This window comes from Microtus ochrogaster, unplaced genomic scaffold (assembly GCF_000317375.1).
Source record: "Microtus ochrogaster isolate Prairie Vole_2 unplaced genomic scaffold, MicOch1.0 UNK20, whole genome shotgun sequence".
NCBI lineage: Eukaryota > Metazoa > Chordata > Mammalia > Rodentia > Cricetidae > Microtus > Microtus ochrogaster.
In genome coordinates this window covers 110,788-130,640 of record NW_004949118.1, presented here as the reverse complement: position 1 = coordinate 130,640, position 19,853 = coordinate 110,788, and the positions used below count along the sequence as shown (strand labels likewise).

The window sequence follows — 19,853 nt, the reverse complement described above, 5'->3', positions numbered from 1 at the left end:
CCATTTCCCTCCCCCTCCTCCCACCCTTCTCCCCCTCCCCCCCCTCCTTTCCCCCTCCCTCTCCAGTCCAAAGAGCAGTCAGGGTTCCCTGCCCTGTGGAAAGTCCAAGGTCCTCCTCCCTCCGTCCATGTCTAGGAAGGTGAACATCCAAACTGGCTAGGCTCCCACAAAGCCAGAACATGAAGAAGGATCAAAACCCCATGCCATTGTCCTTGGCTTCTCATCATCCCTCATTGTTCGCCATGTTCAGAGAGTCTGGTTTTATCCCATGCTTTTTCAGTCCTAGTCCAGCTGGCCTTGGTGAGCTCCCAATAGATCAGCCCCACTGTCTCAGTGGGTGGGTGCACCCCTCGCAGTCCTGACTTCCTTGCTCATGTTCTCCCTCCTTCTGCTCCTCATTGGGACCTTGGGAGCTCAGTGGCACTGGGATTTTCTGAGTTTGAGACCAGTCTGGCCTACCAAATGAGTTCCACACCTACACAGAAAATATCCTGTCTTGAAATCACCAAAACAAGAAAATCTGAATCAAACAAGACTATGATCTAACTTTAACCTTCTCACCTTCTGGTAGCAGCAATTACATAGAAAGTATATTGAAGTAGAAAAGTCTCTTTTTTTGTCACCTTGCTCTGGTTACCAAGCTCATTCCTTTACTAGTATTAGAGACTACTTCTTTGAAATTTTTGGTGAATACTTAATGCCAGCTGAGACATCAAGCCTCATGGGCTGAACAACTACTGGATTCTTCACTTGATCTTTGGGAAAAGGGTGAGAAGCAATTTACTGGATTCTTCAATTGTCATTTATAAGTAGCTATTTTTAGACAACCTGAAACACAGCTTGTGAGACATTCTAATAAGCCCACTTTTTACATACATGTTGGAATTCATTCTACCTTTCCTGTTCATGTAGAGAATCTTGAATACTGCAGTTGTATATTTTATCCACCTGACCATGGAGGAAGATGTGCTGGCAAACAATAGTGCTCATGAAGACATTCCTTCTAGCTCCATTATTCTCTATGTATTCACATTTCCATGAACACTTCTCTTTTTATTATCATTCATTTTTCTGGAGTTTGGTTTGAATTTCAGTAATAAAACCCGTAAAGCAATGGAGCCATCATTCAGCCTTCTGATGGGGGAAAGACCTGTCATCTTGTTTTAGATCTGGCTCCTGCTTTTCTCTTTTCTGTTGTGTGAATCCCTGTGAAAACCATGTAAAAAGTACTTTCAGTTCATCTGACCTCAGCATGAAGCCAAACATCTCCTTTTGTGACCTTAAAATTCTCCTTAGCTGTTTATATTCTGGGCATTCTTTCCCCTGTGGGACAGGAAATTCCTGGATCCACCTAGCACAGCACAGTGCACTGCACAAGCTAACTGGCCACGTCGTATTCTGGAGGTAAAATGGAAAGTTCCTAAGGAGTGCAAGATTATGATGACTCAGGTGGATGGAATGGCCCGAAATCTCTGTTCTGTCTCTTTAAGCACACTTCAGTCTTGTGGGAGGTGTTCTTGTCACTCAGGCCTCACTAGCCAATCAGGCCCTCCAGGAGACCTGCCAGTCAGCTGTCATGCAGGGCTCTTCCGGGCTTCTGCATTCAGTGTTGATTTTGCGGAGGAGCTGGCACCGGTGGTTTCCTGCGATGCGGTAAAGTTGCTGCTGCAGGGAGTTGATAAACTGAGAACTTTGACGAGCTGAGAAATGACAACATGGTGAGCGGGGGAATGTTGTCTCCAGATGGGGAGGAGCAGAGGGTGAGGTGTGGGAGACAGTATGTTGTGTCCTTTCGGATCCGGGTGGGAACCTGCCGCCATATTCCCTGTGTTGTGAAGTCCCAGGCGATCCTGTTAATTCCTAGACCTAGGGACAGACCTCTGAATAGCTGTGCGCTTTGGGTTTAATCCGCTTAGAGAATTGGGAGCAGGGTGCTGTGTGTACAAACATCTTGCCAAAGTCAGGGAAGCCTAGTTTCTTCTGTATCTTCTCGATATTGAGAACTTTGCATATAACCTTTACATACAATCTCCATTTATATTTAACTATGTGGACGGTATCAAGGCATCTCACCTGTTGGGTAGCACTGCACTTCCAAGCTGCAACCTAGAAGAGGAGAATTGCTGATGCAAAGGATTCACCAATGCCTTGGAAATAGTTCAGTCTCCCAAAGTAGAATTTAGCTGAGGGAGGACTGCCTCTAAATCACCGAAAAGATAAATGTATTTTAATCAGGGCTGTTAGAGTTTAGGATGCTAGGGTACACATTGTTCAACTGGATTGTCCAGGTATTTTGCTACAAACCATTACAAAGAATCCACTGTTGATTTAAAACCAGACACCAGGCACATCCCCATATCAAAAAACAACCTCTATCAAGCCTTTCAAGGAGGCATTACAGTTTGGCACTGTCAGTGTTCGAAGTGATTTCTCAATGAAAGTTATATTAATTCTAGAACAGCTGTATTTCCATCCTGTTAGAAAAATAGTTTCTGAGACAAGTTCTCTTATGTTGACTCAGGTGGCCTTGGTCTGCTGCTGTCCAGGGCAATGACCTTGCTGTCCTGTACACTAGACTTTCAAAACTCCTTTAAAAATGATTGTACCACCTCACAGTTTTAAAATTATGCATGTGAGTCACGTCGTTGACTATGCATTGCAGTTGCAGGGAAAGATTTGCATGTGGAGCATTCCTTCTGTCCTCAGACTACAATAGGAGGAAGAGTTTATTGAAGCTGGTGGAGACACAGTGCAGAAAAGGAGAGGCTGTACTGAGGGTGAAAACTTTTCCCCTTCATAAGTAGTTGAAATTAGCTATGTGGATTCAGGTAGTCAATTGTAGATGCTCTATGAATGTCCTGATTGACCATTGTTTGCAGTCCACAGACCAATGCAAAAAGGATTCTGGGAAAGGGACTGACCTTATCTTTAAACCTAATTGCTATATTTACAGTAGTTCATCTACAATAGAAGATCTGGGCAAAATGTTGTGGTCCTACTTAACAGGACTTTTCTCTATTAAGACATTGATCTTTAGAGAAAATACATGAAAAATTTTTTACTGTGCTCTAATACAAATCCCTTGTCTCTGGAGTTCATGACCATAAAGTCTGTCTCCAGTTTTCAAAATAGTTTTTAAGATGACAACTAAATCATATTTACATTCTCCTTGCTGCCTCCAAGCCCTAAGATCCCTGGATTGTTTTCTAATTCCTGGTCTGTTCTTCTTTAACAACAGTTACAGAGTAACCACAGTTACACAGTAACAGTAGTTACTTTATGAATGTGACCTGTTTGTCTGCAGGATTTCCCATCTCTGAGGCAATGGGATGTCTGCACTGGAAAGTGGGTATGTAATGGAATGTGCACACAGAGGACCCTGTGCTTTAGATGAGGAAGAGAATGTGTTCTAGTAGAGTGGGAAAATGTGAACTAAATACAAACTGTCTAAACTGGGGCCCTGTCTGCTGGACTGGCAGGGCAGGACTTGAAGGATTGTGCTGTCTGAGTCATTTGATCTCTGATCCTCCTGTAGAGGAGCTGCTAATATTGAGAGGCCCAGCTGAGTGGCCCTAGCCAGTGAGAGATTCTGGGAAGGGTTAGAAATCAAGAGTACTAGTGGCAGAGAGTTTTTTAGTTCTTTTCATGATTCTCTTCTGTCTCTGCTGTAGGGGGTGGTAAGGAAGGCTATAAGCTATCCCATAATGAGTGGGGGGCGTTCAGAGCAGGTCTGTTGAAATGTCATTTCTGCTGATACTTGGAAGTACCATGATCTAGACTGCAGTTATGTTGGTCCATGTGGTTCATGTTGGCAGTGGTCTTGTTTCTGAGCCTCTTTTTGTATGGAAATACTGGGAAGGGGAGGCTCTGCAGCCCTGCAATGGAAGGAAATGATGCTGGTTGTATCTCTGTCCAGAGTATACACATGGGCACTGCTTTTGTTGTACAGTGGGAAGAGAGATTAGAAAACTCAAGGTTTAGTTTCAAGAAGTTCTGAATATTGCATTCCAATTTCAGGTTTGTGTTATAAAGATTACAAATTATTTAGGACCTGGTAGAGCAATATTAGAGTAGAGTGCTTTTAACATGGTTTTACCACTAGCTGCAATGGTGGGATCCAGTGAAGCTTAGTTCCAGGGGACAAAAGGAGTTTCTGATGCGCAGAGATTTCTCAGATGTGCAATGTGTTAGATAGGTAGATAGGGCACAATCCACATATTCTGCTGTATGCCATGTTGTAACACCCGATTTCGGTGTTACACCCTCGGTACAGTTCGTGCGCCACTGTACCGAACGCGAGTCGGGCAAGGGCCTGGAGATTGAAAAGAACACACAGAGAGACCAGGGTCATTCGTAAGGAGATCAACCGAATGCCGTTTATTCAGCCTTGGGGAAGCCCTTAAGTACCTACTGCAGCACAAGGACCCCCACCCAGGCAGGTAGGGAAATTACCATATCTCAAATAGAATGAATGCCCTGCAGCTAACCACCAGGCGGGGCAGGAGAAAAATAGGAACTTAACCAGGTGGGGCAAGGGGAAAACAGGAACCAACAGAATGCTAGTCATCTGACTAGAAACTGAATGTGTCCCAGGAATAAGGGTTAAATGCTTGGTCATGCTGACCAGAAATTGTCCTCAAGAAGCACTCCAGGAATAAGGGAGGCCAGGGCCCTACACCATGTAACAGGAAGTAAATTTTAAATTATTTTTAGGTTATTTTGGGATAAAAAAATTACTTGGATTTCCGCTTCATCAGGCATTTTAAAATATATGCTCAGTTAACAGAAAGTGGTAATTAAGGCCCGCAGAGATATGTTACAGAATAGATTATTAACTTTTAATTTTTAAATGCTAATAAAATAGAAAAACAGGTGTGAGTAAACATTAGATAATAAAAAAAGCCCTGGAAATTAAACCAACTTGTATGCTTTTAAGATACATTTCATTCAGAATAAAAACCCAGATATGTATTAAATTGGGGAATAAAGTTACAGAGACCACTTAAATCCTTAAAGATTAGTTTCAAACAAAAAGATCTCTTGAGTAAAAGAGACAGTAGTTTATCAGAGAGCATTATCATTCAATCTTAGCTAATTCATAAGAGTAACAGATGTTTTCCTTTTGATTAAATAGAATTTCCAAAAGTAAAACTCCATAAAGTTAGGGTTAAGGCAGAGTTTTGTTTTGCCTTACTAAAGTATGAAAACATCGAACTAAGGAATCTAAAAACCACTAGACAACTGAGATTTCTAAAAAAAACCCCACATCATCCAAATAAAATATCCCCCTTCAAAAGAGTAAATTGGCCTAACAGTCACTTATTATAAACATGCTTATAATCATATTAGGTGTGTTTTCAAGGTGAAACAAAAAGACCATTTTGTTCTTATTTTTTTAAAAGATAGATTCCTTTTTGTTCCTCTGGTTTTCCTGGAACTCACTTTGTAGAACAGGCTGTCCTCTAATTCAGTGAGATATATCTGCCTCTGCTATGAAAGTGCTGGAATTAATGGCATGCACCACTAAAGCCTGGCAAAAATTTATTTTAAATAGGCAGGTGGTGTTGTTTCTTCATTTTAAATGTTGTTTGCTTTATACTCTCTGTTTAGTCAGGTAATATATCCTTCTGGGTTCCTTGATGGAGCTAAAGACTCGATAATTGTAATTATGCATGTTAACAAATTGAAAAAAGATGAACTAAAAATGTATAAAGTATATAAGGCTAAGAGACAGAAAGATTATTTAAGGTTAGTAATACCAGTTAGGATAAAAAGTAATTCAGGTACAACACCTTGGGCTTACTAAGATAGGATAGATGATCAAACATTTTCTCTAAATTTTCCAAATGCAAATGGATTGGACATTGTTAGTATAATTCTTTCCTGTATATATTATATCTAGTTATTGTATTTAGTGTATATAGCTTTATTGTGATAGTTAAAACCTTCACTTTTTAATAAAACAAATAGGGAAATGTGTGATATTTTGATTATATTCTGATAATAAAGCTTCCTTAGTGTTACAGCAGAGCTAATCACTACCTGACCAAAATTTACCATAGAGGTTAGGAGGACTCTGGACAGATAGGAGTCAGGATTCCTAAGGCAGGCCTAAGAGAATATTTGCACTTTACTAACATGGAGAAACTGAAGAGGTGGTAGTCACAATTTGCTGGTTAACTGCTTCTCTGATCTTTCAGTTTCTCACCCTGCTCTCTGACTCCTGATTTCTTATTGTTAAATGTCAATTAGATTAATGCTTCAGCATTGATAGAACTTTCTAAGCCCTTTGGAAATAAAGCCCATATACCTGAGATAGAGCCACAAGATTTGTCATTTGCCCCGCTAAGTTTTCATCTTTTTTTGACCCAATCTTACCTCAGTTTCCCTCATGCCTCTCTTTCATTTGTCTTTTATTTATTCTTTCATCTTGACTGCAGTGTTTCCTCCCACCATTGCTCTCTGTCCCAACCTTCCCCCAATTCTCTCTTCTTTGTTTAACTTTAGAGAAGAGCAGGTCTCTCATACAAATCAACCAAACATGGTGTCTTAATTAGGGTTTCTGTTGTTGTGATGCCCAAAACCCAGGATGAGGAAAAAAGGTTAATTTGGCTTATACTGCCATATTGTTGTTCACTATTAAAGGATTCCTAAAGGATGTTAGGAAAGGAACTTAAGAGGGCAGGATTCTTTTTTTTTTAACATAACTTGGATATTTTAGAGGGCAAAATTCTTAATAGATTTTTGTATTTTTTTTTTTTTTTGGAAAGTGTTAGCATTTAATTGGCCTCCCTGAGTGGCTTCAAGCCACCAGAACACAGGCACCTCCAACACCCTTTATCTTCTCTTCAGCTCTTCTGCTGAAAAATTTGGCTTTCATGATGACAGGCTGCTTAGGGAGCTTTCCCTTCCCCAGAACTTTGTAGTAGCCCGATCGCACGACATCAATGATGGGAGCAACTCCAGTCTTGTTCTTGGCAGCGTAGACCCGGGTCTGCTCACTGACCAGCGTCCACAGTTTATCCAGGTTGACAGTCGGGCAGAAGCTCTGGTTCCTCTTTAAGTGATAATGCCCCATCCCAACTTTCCCGAAGTAACCTGGATGATATTTGTCGAAGTTGATCCTGTGATGATGCATGCCTCCAGCGTTCCCGCGTCCTCCCGGATGCTTGCGGTGTTTACCGATTCGGCCATGGCCGTGGCTCACGTGGCCCTGGAGTTTCCGGGTCTTCCTCAGTCTGGATGGCATGGCGGTGGCAGAAAGGAAAAAGGGGAGATTTTTGTATTTTGAACCATCCTTGCATCTCTGAGATGAAGCTGAGTTCATCATGGTAGATGATTTTTTTGATGTGTTCTTGGATTTGATTTGCTAGTATTTTATTGAGTATTTTTGCATCTATGTTCATCAGTAAGATGGGTCTGGAATTCTTCTTGATTGAATCTTTGTGTGGTTTGGTATAAGGGTAACTTTAGCTTCATAAAAGGGGTTTGGCAATCTTACTTCTGTTTCTATTATGTGGAACCCTTTGAGTATAGTTCTTAGTTCTGACAGAATTCTGCACTGAAACTGTTTTGCCATTGGCTTTTTTGGTTGGAAGGCTTTTGATGACTTCTCTTTCCTTGCAGGTTATAAGCTGAGTTGAATTGCTCATCTGGTGTTGATTTAATTTTGGTATTTTATTGACTTCAGTCCTCAATTTGATTATTTCCTATCCTCTACTTCTCCTGGGTGAGTCTGCTTCTTTTTGTTGTTAAGCTTTCAGTTGTGCTCTTAAGTCACTGGGGTGAGTTTTCTCCATTTTCTTTATGTAGGCACTTAGTACTATGAACTTTCATCTTAGCATTGCTTTCATAGTGTCCCATAGATTTGGGTATTTTGTGCCATCATTTTTGTTGAATTCTACAAAGCCTTTGATTTCTTTCTTTATTTCTTGCTTGACCTAGGGGTGGTTTAATAGAGCACTGTTCAATTTCCATGAGTTTTTAGGCTTTCTGTGATTAATGTTGTTGCTAAATCCTAACTTTAAAACATGGTGATCTGATAAGACACAGGGGGTTATTCCATTTTTTTTTGTGTCAAGGTTTGCTTTGTTACCATTTGTGGTCCATTTTAGAGAAGGTTTCATGAGGTGCTGAGAAGAAGGTATATTATTTTGTGTTTGGATGGAATACTCTGTAGATGCCCATTGAGTCCATTTAAGCCAAGACATTTGTTAGTTGTCTTATTTTTCTGTATGACCTGCCCACTGGGGAGAGTGGGTTGTTGAAGTCTCCTACTATTCTTGTAAAGCAATTTAAGCTTTAGTAATGTTTCTTTTACATGTGTGGGTGTTCTTTTATTTGGGGCATTGATGTTCAGGATTGAGATTTCACCTTGATGGATTATTCCTGTTGTGGGTATGAAGTGTCCTTCTTCAACTATTCTGATCAGCTTTACTTTGAAGTCTATTTTGTTCACTATTAGTATACCTATACTTGTGTGCTGCTTAGGTCCATTTGATTTGAAAATCTTTTCCCAACACTTTACTCTTCAGCAATGTTTGTCTTTGAGGTTTAGGTGTATTTCTTTTATAAAGCAAAAGGATGGATCCTGCTTTTGTATCCATTTTCTGAGCCTGTACCATTTTATAGGTTAATTGAGTCTATTGATATTAAGAGATGTAAATAACGAGGGACTGCTAGTTCCTGTTATTTTTCAGTAGTGGTGTTTGTGTGTTTCCCTTCTTTGGGGTTTGTGGGTGTTAGGATATCTGTTGCCGGTGTTTACAGTTAGCTTCCTTGGGTTGGAATTTTCCCTCTAGTTCTTTCTGCATGACTGGATTGTGGATAGGTATTGTTTAAATCTGGTTTTGCCATGGAATATCTTATTTTTTTTTTCATTCATGGTGATTGAAAGCTTTGGTAGGTCTGGTGTCTTTGGTCTTTTATTGTCTTCAGCACATCTGTCCAGGGCCTTCTTGTTTTCATGGTTTCCATGGAGAATTTGGGTGTTATTCTGATAGGTCTGCCTTTATATTATACTTGACCATTATCTTTTGCAGCTCTTACTATTCTTTCTTCATTCTCTGTTTTGCATTTTGATCATTATATGTTTGGGGTTGGACTTTTTTTGGTCCAGTCTATTTGTGTTCTCTAAGCTTCTTGTTCTTCCGTAGGGATATTCTTCTTTGGCTTGGGAAAGTTTTTTTCTATGATTTTTTTTTTGTTGAATATAGTTTCTGTGCCTTTGAGTTGGTGTTGTTCTTTGTCTTCTATCCCTATTATTCTTAGGTTTTAATTTTTTTTCATGGTGTCCCAGATTTCCAGGATGTTTTGTGTAAGGAATTTGTTGGATTTATTGTGTTCTTTGACCAATGATTTGATTTTGTTCTGTAGTATCTTCAGCATCTGAGAGTCTCTTCTATCTCTTGTATTCTGCTTGGTTACACTTCCTGCTGTATTTCCTGTTTGTTTACCCAGATTTTCCATATACAGAATTCCCTTTCCTTTATTGCCTCTATTTCAGTCTTCAAGTCTTGAGCTGTTTGTTTTATCTGTGTGATTGTTTTTTCTTGGTTTCTTTGAGAGATTTATAGATTTTTTTGTTTGTCTTTTCCTTGATTTCTTTAAGGGAATTTTTATTTCCTTTGTCATCCTCCTATAGTTACATTGGGGACCCCATCGTTTTTACAAGGTTACATTGAAAATCATTTTTTTTTTTTTTTTTTTTTTTTTGCTTCTCCTGACTTAGGATGATTAAGTCTTCCTGTTGTATGACCACTGGGTTCTGGTGTTACCAATTTGCTTTCTATGTTGTTGAATGAATTCTTGCATTGGCAGCTACCCATCTCTTCCTTCAATTGGTGCTAGCAGTGTCTTTACTTCTTGGTCCAATCCTGAAAGTGGTTGTTTGTGTCTTTGAGACCTGTTCTTGGCTAACTCTATGTTTCAGAGAGCCATGCCCTGAGGTCTCTCTTTATACTGTCTCTTGTCCTGTTCTTTTGCTCTGCACTCCTGGGTCACTCTCTTGGGCCAGTCTGTGCAGTCACAGCTTATGCTTCAGGGTCCCTGTCTTGGTCCACCCCGTGAAGCTGCATCTTTTTTTTTTTTTTTTTTTTTTTTTTTTTTTTTGGTTTTTCGAGATAGGGTTTCTCTGTGGCTTTGGAGCCTGTCCTCGAACTAGCTCTGTAGACCAGGCTGGTCTCAAACTCACAGAGATACAGAGATCCACCTGCCTCTGCCTCCCGAGTGCTGGGATTAAAGGCTTGTGCCACCATCGCCCGGCTTGACGCTGCATCTTGTGTTTTAATGTTCCTCTGAAGTTGCAAGGGTCTGGGAAGTAGGATTGTTTTGGGGTTGGAGCGAGACTTGTAGCTCCCAGGGTCTGATGAATGGTGTGGGGGTGTTTGAGCAGCACACCTGGAGGAAACTTGCCTGTTGACTGGCTAGAGAACTGAAGCAGGTGGGGTTGGGCCAAGAGTTTTGCCCCAGTATGGAGGTCCTAAAGAGATTGTCCTGCTGGGCGGGTCATCACTCACCTCTTGATCCTTTCTGTGTAATAGCAGGCTGTGCTGCAGAGTTCCACTTAGGTTGGTGGTGCATAAATAGAAGGGCTTGGGGCAGAGTGGGATTTGTAGCTTTCAAGGTTCAACGGATGGGATGGGGGTGTTGGAGCAGCCTACTTTCAGGAAACTCACTGGCTAGCTGGCTAGGGAAGCTGAGGCCACGGGGGGGGGGGAGTGTGCTGGGGTTTTGCTCTGGTATGGAGGGCATAGAGAGTGGGGTGTCCTGCTTAATGGGTAATCACTCACCTCTTGGTCCCCTCTGAGTAGTAACAGGCTGTGTTTCAGAGTTCCATTGAGGTTGTGGTATGGGGTTTGTAGGGGTGTAATTGGAGATTTGTGGCAGCATGGAACTTGTAGAATTCAGGGTCCAATGGATCATGAGTATATTTCTTAAACTTCAGTTTTTAAGTTTCTTCACTTATTGCTTGTTTGTTTGCTTTTCACATTCACAAGACTAGTGTTTCTGTATCTTTGAAGTCTTTTTTTATAAATATTTATTTATTTATTATGTATATAATATTCTGTCTGTGTGTATGTCTACAGGTCAGAAGAGGACACCAGACCTCATTATAGATGGTTGTGAGCCACCATGTGGTTGCTGGGAATTGAACTCAGGACCTTTGGAAGAGAAGGCAGTGCTCTTAACCACTGAGCCATCTCTCCAGCCCTCTTTGAAGTCTTTTTGTTTTTTGTTTTTGATGGTTTGGTTTTCTTTCTTTTTTTTTTTATTTTTTCCTTTCAAAAAGTTTACACTTCCTCCGATCCTCCCATTCCTCTCCTTCTCCCGCACACCCCCTCCTCCCTCCCCAACCTTCATTAAGAGAGGGCGGGGAATCCTTCTTTGTGGGAAGTCCAAGCCTCCTTATGCAGTCCTAGGAAGCTTTGCATCCATATAGACAAATGGACTAGGGTCCCAAAAAGGCAGTACACGCAGTAGAAACAAGTCCCAGAGACTTTATCAATGGCTTCTCAGTCAGCCCCCATTTTCAGCCACTTTCAGAGAGTCCTGTTTGATCGCATGCTCATTCAGTCCCGGTTCTGCTGGCTTTGGTGAGCTCCCATTAGAACAGGCACACTGTCTCAGTGGGTTGACCAACCCCTCACAGTCCAGACTTCCTTGCTCATCTTCTTCTCCCTCCTTCTGCTCTTCAACTGGACCTTGGGGGCTCTGTCAGTTGCTCTGATGAGGGACTTTGTCTCTATCTCCATCTGTCACTGGATGAAGACTCTCTCTGATGGGTCTTCTGGTACAGGATCTGTTTTTTTTTTTTTTTTTTTTTTTTTTTTTTTTTGTTTTTCCAGACAGGATTTTAGGTAGTTTTAGAGCCTGGCCTGGAACTAGCTCTTGTAGACTAGGTTGGCCTCAAACTCACAGAGATAGACCTGTCTCTGCCTCCTGAGTGCTGGGATTAAAGGTGTACATCATCCTTCTCTGGCCAACAAGACTTTAGTGGTTTTTCAAGACAGGGTTTCTCTGTATATCTGGCTCTGCTGGCACACAAACCATACAGCAGGTTGTTCTCAAACTCACAGAGATCTGCCTGTCTCTTCCTCCCAGGTGCAGGAGTTTAAAGCATGCACCACTATTTCCTGGCCAAACTTGCATTTCTTTATATCCTTTTTTGTGTTTGAAAATATGGTAATATTTTATTGTGTGATTCCATACAATAGAGACTATCTTTACACTTGCATAACCACACAGGAGAAATGGGTCCAATGTTGTACTAGTTATTCTAAGTAATTCATTCTGAATTAAAGGAGGATGGTTTTTACTGACTGAGTTTTCAGATGTAATTTTGCATGAATTAGAATTAGTGTGTTCTCTTAAACTTCTGTATGAAACACAAAATCTAGGGAGAGTTGATGCACTGGTACTAGATTTGAAGAAGGTTTACAAACTTCCCATTCATTTCGTGTCTTTGCTGTCACTGTCTCATTCTATCACCATGGTGAATTCCTCTCAGCTTCCATATCATTTCCAAAGGAAATTTCAGGGAAAACTATGTCTTCTATGGAAAGGTACATATGGACATTCCCAATTGCTCTGACTCCATTATGTTTTTTTTTGAAATGTGTTTTTTATTTTTAGCATAATAGATAAAAATACTAATAAGAGTTTACAAACCAAAATTCTGTTCTCTTTGTATCAAGAACTATGAGCAATTTACCAGATCCCTCCAGGGACTATTATTTATACTTCTCTTGCTACTTTTTCTGCTAGACTGAAATCAGGTACAAGTATTTGATCATGTAATTTGGGTACTTTTGAACTGTTCCTTACCTATTCCTTTTAAGTCTAAATTAGAGGAAATTTGGGGTGTGACAATGGTCTTGGACTTTTTAAATATTTGTCAATTGTATTGTTTTAACAAAATGCTCATTGGCCAGTAGCCATGCAGGAAGTATATGCTGGGTGACCAAGCAGGAAGTATAGGCAGGGCAGATCAGAGCAGGAGAATTCTGGGAAGAGGAAAGGTTCAGCCTGCAGTTATCTCCCAGAGGCAGAGGACATAAGATGAGATTGCCTTGCTGATAAAAGGTACCAAGCCATGTGGCTGACACAGACAAGAATTATGGGTGATTGTACGATGTAAGGGTTAATAGGAAGCATGATCTAATAGGCACACCTGTTTAAAATCAGTGTAGACCTCTGTTTGTTTTTTGGGGACTGAATGGCTACAGGACCAGGTGAAACAGAAACCTCTGTTAACAAATGTTGTCAACATGGGTAACTAAATCCTATTGAAACCTGAAAGAGCTTGGAAGTTAATTCTAGACACAAAAGTACAGAGTTAAGCATGGTTTCTTGGTATCAGCATTTTCCTAGCTGGGGTCTGTTTGATAGAGGCAAGAGTTTCTCATTTAAGAGAAGCTTCCTAACTATGTTTTAGCTGTAAAAACCTTGCAGCCCTTTTAAGAAGCACCACATCAAACACTTAAATAGTGTCTGTGTACAGTCATCATCATGCTTCTTGGTGGTGATAGGGACCTTGTAACTCCATAGAATTGTGGCAATAAACATGGCTCCTGCCAGTCCCTCAGCCATGAGAAAGCTAAGCAATCAGGTGGATCCAGAGTTCAAAGCCAAGGTTTTATCTGTAGCCATATTGCTTAGCAAATTATAGACTCATTTGGTCAGAAAAAGAGAGATATACATTAAAGATAAATTCAAATGAAAAAAACCTTTAAATGGTTTCATGTGTATTTAAAAATATATGTAGATTTGCGATAGACATAAAATGATAAAGTCCTAAGTAAAAAGGAATAGAGTAGTTGGTTGTGGGGACACATGGCTTCCTATCCAATACTGGGTGGCAGAGGCAGGCAGATCTGATTCAAGGACAACCTGGTCTACAGAATGAGATCTATGACAGCCAGATATATACAGAGAAACCGTTTGTCAAAAAAAAAAAATTAAAAAGAAAAAGTAAAAATAGAGTTTAAAATAAAACCACAAATAAAGATGAAAAATACACAGAGAGTCTGGATACTGTATGCTATTTTGTTATCTTTGAATTGTTGGAATGCTGAGGAAGGAGCAACAGCCGCTAAAAGACTTTTGATTATAAATGCTGCTGGATTAATCCAACATATATGTTGCAATACCTTCCAGGAATTTTTAAAAGTCATTAGAAGCCCACAGTTGACCTCTCCTAATTTGTAACTTTTGGGATCAAATTTTTATAGGTGTATTTTATGTCCTAAATAGTTAATAGAATCTCTTTGTATATTTTCAGTACTAATTTGTAATACCCAAAGATATAAAATTTTCTTCACTCACCAAAGATTCTCTCTAAAGATCAGGGCTAGTTAAAACGAACTATTCTTGGTTCCTCTTAGAAGTATGTCTGGTCTTCCTTTGAACCACCATTTTCAGTGTCAAAAGAAGCCTTATTCTGAAGTTAGAAGAGCTCAAAATAGCTCTTCATTTAAGACAATCTTTTACAATGTGGACAGGACTTTCCTATATTTTTGTATTTGTGTTCTATTTCCTGTGTATTTTGATATATCTTTTAAAAATATCTCTTAGATCTTGCCTGATCAGAACAATAGATTTGCTCTGTAAATCTCCATCTGCCTACTTGTTTAGACATGCCTTCTCCCGTCTCCCTCCCCTTTTGGTTGTTTTGTTTTTCAAGACTAGATTTCTCTGTAGTTTTGAAGCCTGACCTACAACTACCTCTTGTAGATGAGTCTGGCCTTGAACTCACAGAGGTCTGTCTGCCTCTGACTCCCTAGAGTTTAGGGATAGGGTTAGGGTTAGTAAGATTAAAGATGTGTGCTACCACCACCTGACTTCTCCTGTCCCATTTTATGTTGTTCACAGTATGACCAGTCTGGCCTACAGAATGAGTTCCACAATTGTACAGAAAAATCCTGTCTTGAAATCTCCAAAAAAAAAAAAAAAAAAAAAAAAACTTAATCAGACAAAAACTATGACCGAACATTAGACAGCATCTTACATTCTGGTAGAAGCAGTCACATATAAAGTATTTTGAAGAAAAAAAGTCTCTTTTTTGCCTCTGTGCTCTAGCTCTGGTTACCAAACTCATTCCTATACTAGCATTAGAGCCTACTTCATTGTAATTTTGGTGAATATGTAAAACCAGCTGAGATGCCGAGTTTTGTGAGCTGAACGACTACTGAATTCTTCACTTGATCTGAGACAAAAGGCTGAGAAGCAAGCTATTGGATTCTTCAATTGCCATTGGTAGGCAGCTATTCTTAAGTTACCTGGACCACAGCTTGTGAGACATTCTAATAAGCTCGTTATCTTCATACATGGTGAGATTCTTTCTACCTGTCATGTTCATGTAGAAAATCTTGAATACTGTAGTTGTATATTTTTTTCACCTGAGTGTGGAGGATGATGTGCAGGCTAACAATAGTGCTCATGAAGACATTCTTTCTAGCTCCATTATTCTCTACATATTCAAGTTTCCATGAACACTACTCTTTCTTATTATTACTCATTTGCCTGGAGTTTGCTTGAAATTTAAGGAATAAAACCCATAAACAATGGAGTCATCATCCAGCTTTCTAATGAGGGAAAGTCCAATCATCTTGCTTGAGATTTGGTTCCTGATTTTCTCTTTCCTGTTGTGTAAAATCCATGTGAAAACTATGTTAAAAGTATCTTCAGTTAATCTGACCCAGATTGAAGCCACAGAACAAATATTTCATTTTGTAACTTTAAAACTCTCTTTAGTTGTTAGTGTTCTAGGCATCCTTACCCCTGTGGGACAGGAAATTACTCCACCCACCTTGCACAGTGCACTGTACAAATCACCTTAGCGTGATGGAAAAAAAGAGAAAGTTTCTATGGAGTACAAGAAGATAACATTGACTGCTTTTGTAGCCAGGGGCAAGTGCTATTGAAATGTATATATTCTCAGATCTGGAGAATTTCTCTGTTAGGGTGAATGGATTGGACAGGAACCAGTATTCTGTCTCTTTAAGCACACTATAGCCCTATGTGAGGTGCTCTTGTCACAGGACACACTAGCCAATCATATACTCCAGGTGACCTGGATTCCTGTTCTAGGCTGGAGTTGCTGTTTCAGGGAGACGATGCACTGAGAACTTTGGCAAAATGGAGAAGCACAACATGGTGAGTGAGGGAATGCTGTCTTCTGATGGGGAGGAGCAGAGGGTGAGGTGTGGAAGACACTGTGGTGTTACCTCCATGGGTCTGGGTGGGAACCTGCCATCATATTCCCTGTATGTGAAGTTCCTCATGGTACCTGCTAACTCATGGGCCTAGGGGCAGGCCTCTGAATAACTTTGCTCTGTGGCTTCATCTCCTTAGAGTATTGGGCACGGGAAGCTGTGTTTAAAAACACTTTCCTAGTCAACTTCAACAGGGTTGATGCATTCATGGAAATAAGTTGCCAAACTCAGAGAAACCTAATTTCTCCAATATCTTCTCGATATCGAGCACTTTGCATTTAAGCTTTAAATATAATTGAATTTATATTTAAATTTGTGGAGGTTATCAAAGGCATCTCACGTGTTGTGTAGCTTTCCACTACTGTACCATAATGTTGAAGAGTAGAATTGGTGATACAATAGGTTGACCAATGCTTAAAAAATAATTAAGTCTCTCAAAGTAGAATTTAGCAGACGGAGAACTGCATCTCAAACACCCAGTATATGGTATATGCTAATTAGGGCTGGAAGAGATTAGAATGCCTGGGTATACATTGTTCACCAGGATTGTCCAGATATTTGACTCCAAACCATTTCAAAGAAGCCATCACTGATTTAAAAATAAAAATTTACTCCCCGGTGGTGGTGGTGCATGCCTTTAATTCCCACACTCTAGAGGCAGAAGCTGATGGATTTCTTTGAGTTCAAGGCCAACCTGATCTATGAGTGTTCCAGGACTGGCTCCAAAGCTACTGAGAAACCCAGTCTTGAAAAATCCCTTGTGATCTTCACCTTAGAACCCTGTCAGTAAGAATGACCTGCTGTAACAGGTCACTGGCGTACTTAAGAGAATATTCTGAGAATAATTTTGCCTAAATATTTAGACTGACAAGTTGTCTGTTTCTATTTCAGTTGTTCAAAGTTTAATCTGGACCATTATCCTAAGAGATACTTATGGATAAGAGCATATATTGAATGCAAAATCTGTCTAACCTAGTTTCCCTTGAGCATTGGACAGAGATCAATGCATAACATCATTAAAGAGACTTCTCTTTATTAATCTTCTAAATGTGGATTGTGATTTCTCAGTGGAAAGGCATATTAATTCTAGAAGAGCTGCATTTCCATCTGTATAGAAATATTGTTTCTGAGACAACTTCTGTTACGTTGATTCAGGTGGCCTTGGTCCCTGTCTGTTGCTTTCCTGGGCAACCTTGAGTGTCCTCTATATTATACCCGCAAAGTTCTTAAATGACTGTATCAATTCACAGTTTTAAAATTATGTATTAGCCGGGCAGTGGTGGTGCACGCCTTTAATCCAAGCACTCAGGAGGTAGAGGCATGCAGGTCTCTGTGAGTTTGAAGCCAGCATAGTCTACAAGAACTAGTTCCTGGACAGGCACCAAAGCTACAGAGATACCATGTCTCAAACAAAACCAATAAATTAAAATAAAATAATGCATTTGAGCCATGTAGTTGATTGCCCAACGCAGTTGCAGGAAAAGGATTTGCATATGGAGCATTTCTTCTGTCCTCAGACCACAATAGGAAGAATAGATTATTGTGTGCACTGCAGGGGGCACAGCATAGGCAATCAGCTGCTGGAGCCACCACTATGAAAAAGGACCTGACTGTGACAGCAGGAGAGGTTTGTAATTATTGCCCAGCATGTGTAAATTAATGTCATGTGAATGAACACAGACCAGATTGTGTGGGTGTCCAGATTAGGAAGGTTATCTTGAGTCAAGGAACACTGAATTTGCAATTAGGCAACTATCCTCTGCAGATATGATTGATCTTTTTTAATTGATATTTACTGAGCTCTACAGTTTCTTTGCTTCACTCCCTGCCTCTCCATTCCCCCATTCAACCCTCTCCCAAGGTCCCCATGTACCCAATTTACTCAGGAGATCTTGTCTTTTTATAGTTTATACTTCCCATGTAGATTAGAGCTCTGTAAGTCTCTCTTAGCATCCTCATTTTTGTCTAGATCTGGGATTGTTGTTTGTAGGCTGGCTTTCTTTGCTTTATGCTTAAAAGCCACCTATGAGTGAGTACATGTGATAATTATCTTTCTGTGTCTGGGTTACCTCACTCAAAATAATGTTTTCCAGCTCCACCCATTTTCCTGGAAAATTCAAGATGTTGTTACTTTTTATGCTGTGTAGCACTCCATTGTGTAAATGTACCAACTTTTCTTATTCATTCTTCTATGGAGGGGCATTTAGGTTGTTTCCACATTCTGGCTATGACAAACAAAGTTGCTATGAACATAGTTGAGCACATGTTCTTGATTATATATGAAAGTGGTATTACTGAGTCTTGAGAAAGGTTGTTTCCTAATTTTCTGAGAAATTGCCACACTGACATCCAAAGGGACTCTATCAGCTTGCATTCCCATCAGCAATGCAGAAGTGTTTCCATTTCCTCACAACCTCTCCAGCATAAGTTTTCATCTGTGTTTTTAATCCTGGCCATTCTTTCGGTGTTAGATGGACTCTCAGAGTTGTTTTGATATGCATTTCTGATTAACGATATTGAACATTTCCTTAATTGTCTTTCGGGTATTTTAGATTCCTCTGTTGAGAGTTCTCTGTTTAGGTCTTTACTCCAATTTTTTTATTGGATTATGAGTTCTTCTTGTGTCTAATATCTTGAGTTCTTTGTATATTTTGGAGATCAGACCTTTGTCTGATATGGGGTTAGTGATGATCTTTTTCCATTCTGTAGGCTGTCGTTTTGCCTTGTTGATCATGTCCTTTGCTTTACAGAAGGTTTTTAGTTTCAGGGCATACCATTTAATTGTTTCTCTCAGTGTCTGTGCTACTGCAGTTATATTTAGGAAGTGGTTCCCTGTGTCAATGCCTTTAAGTGCACTTTCCACTTTTTCTTGTATAATTTTCAGTGTGGCTAGCTTTATGTTGAGGTCTTTGATCCATTTGGACTTGAGTTTTGTGCATGGTGATAGATATGGATCTATTTTCATTTTTCTACATGCTGATATCCAGTTATGCCAGCAGCACTAGTTCAATATGCTTTCTTTTTTCCATTTGATATTTTTTGCTTTCCTATCAAATATCAAGTGTTCAGAAATATGTGGTTTAATATCCGGGTCTTCTATTCAGCTCCATTGGTCCTCCTGTCTGTTCTAATGACAATACCAGGCTGTTTTTTGTACTGTAGCTCTGTAGTAAAGATTGAAGACAGGGATTGTGATGCTTCCAGAAGTTCTTTTATTGTATAGGATTGTTTTGGATATCCTGGGTTTTTTGTTTTTCAAATGAATTTGAGTGCTGTTCTTTTGAAGTCCTTGAAGAATTTTGCTGCAATTTTAATGGGCATTGTATTCAATCTGTAGATTGCTTTTGGTAAGGAATATGATCTATCTTGCTTGACAGAGTTGTCGGCTTGGAGATTTGAAAAACAAGCCATTCACTAACTGTATGTATGCGGTTACAAATTTCAGCAGTCAACATATGTATATTTGTACCATCAATCTACCTCTTGTTAATGACATCCCCTGTAACACCCGATTTCGGTGTTACACCCTCGGTACAGTTCGCGCGCCACTGTACCGAACGCGAGTCGGGCAAGGGCCTGGAGATTGAAAAGAACACACAAAGAGACCAGGGTCATTCGTAAGGAGATCAACCGAATGCC

At 40.0% G+C, this 19,853-nt stretch overlaps 2 pseudogenes; one reads left to right on the top strand and one right to left on the bottom strand.

The window, feature by feature from the left end:
• The first annotated feature begins 1,599 nt into the window (after positions 1 to 1,599).
• Positions 1,600 to 19,853, top strand: part of LOC101990672 — a 52,930-nt pseudogene continuing 34,676 nt past the window's right edge.
• On the bottom strand, positions 6,742 to 7,262 carry LOC101990384 (annotated as a pseudogene).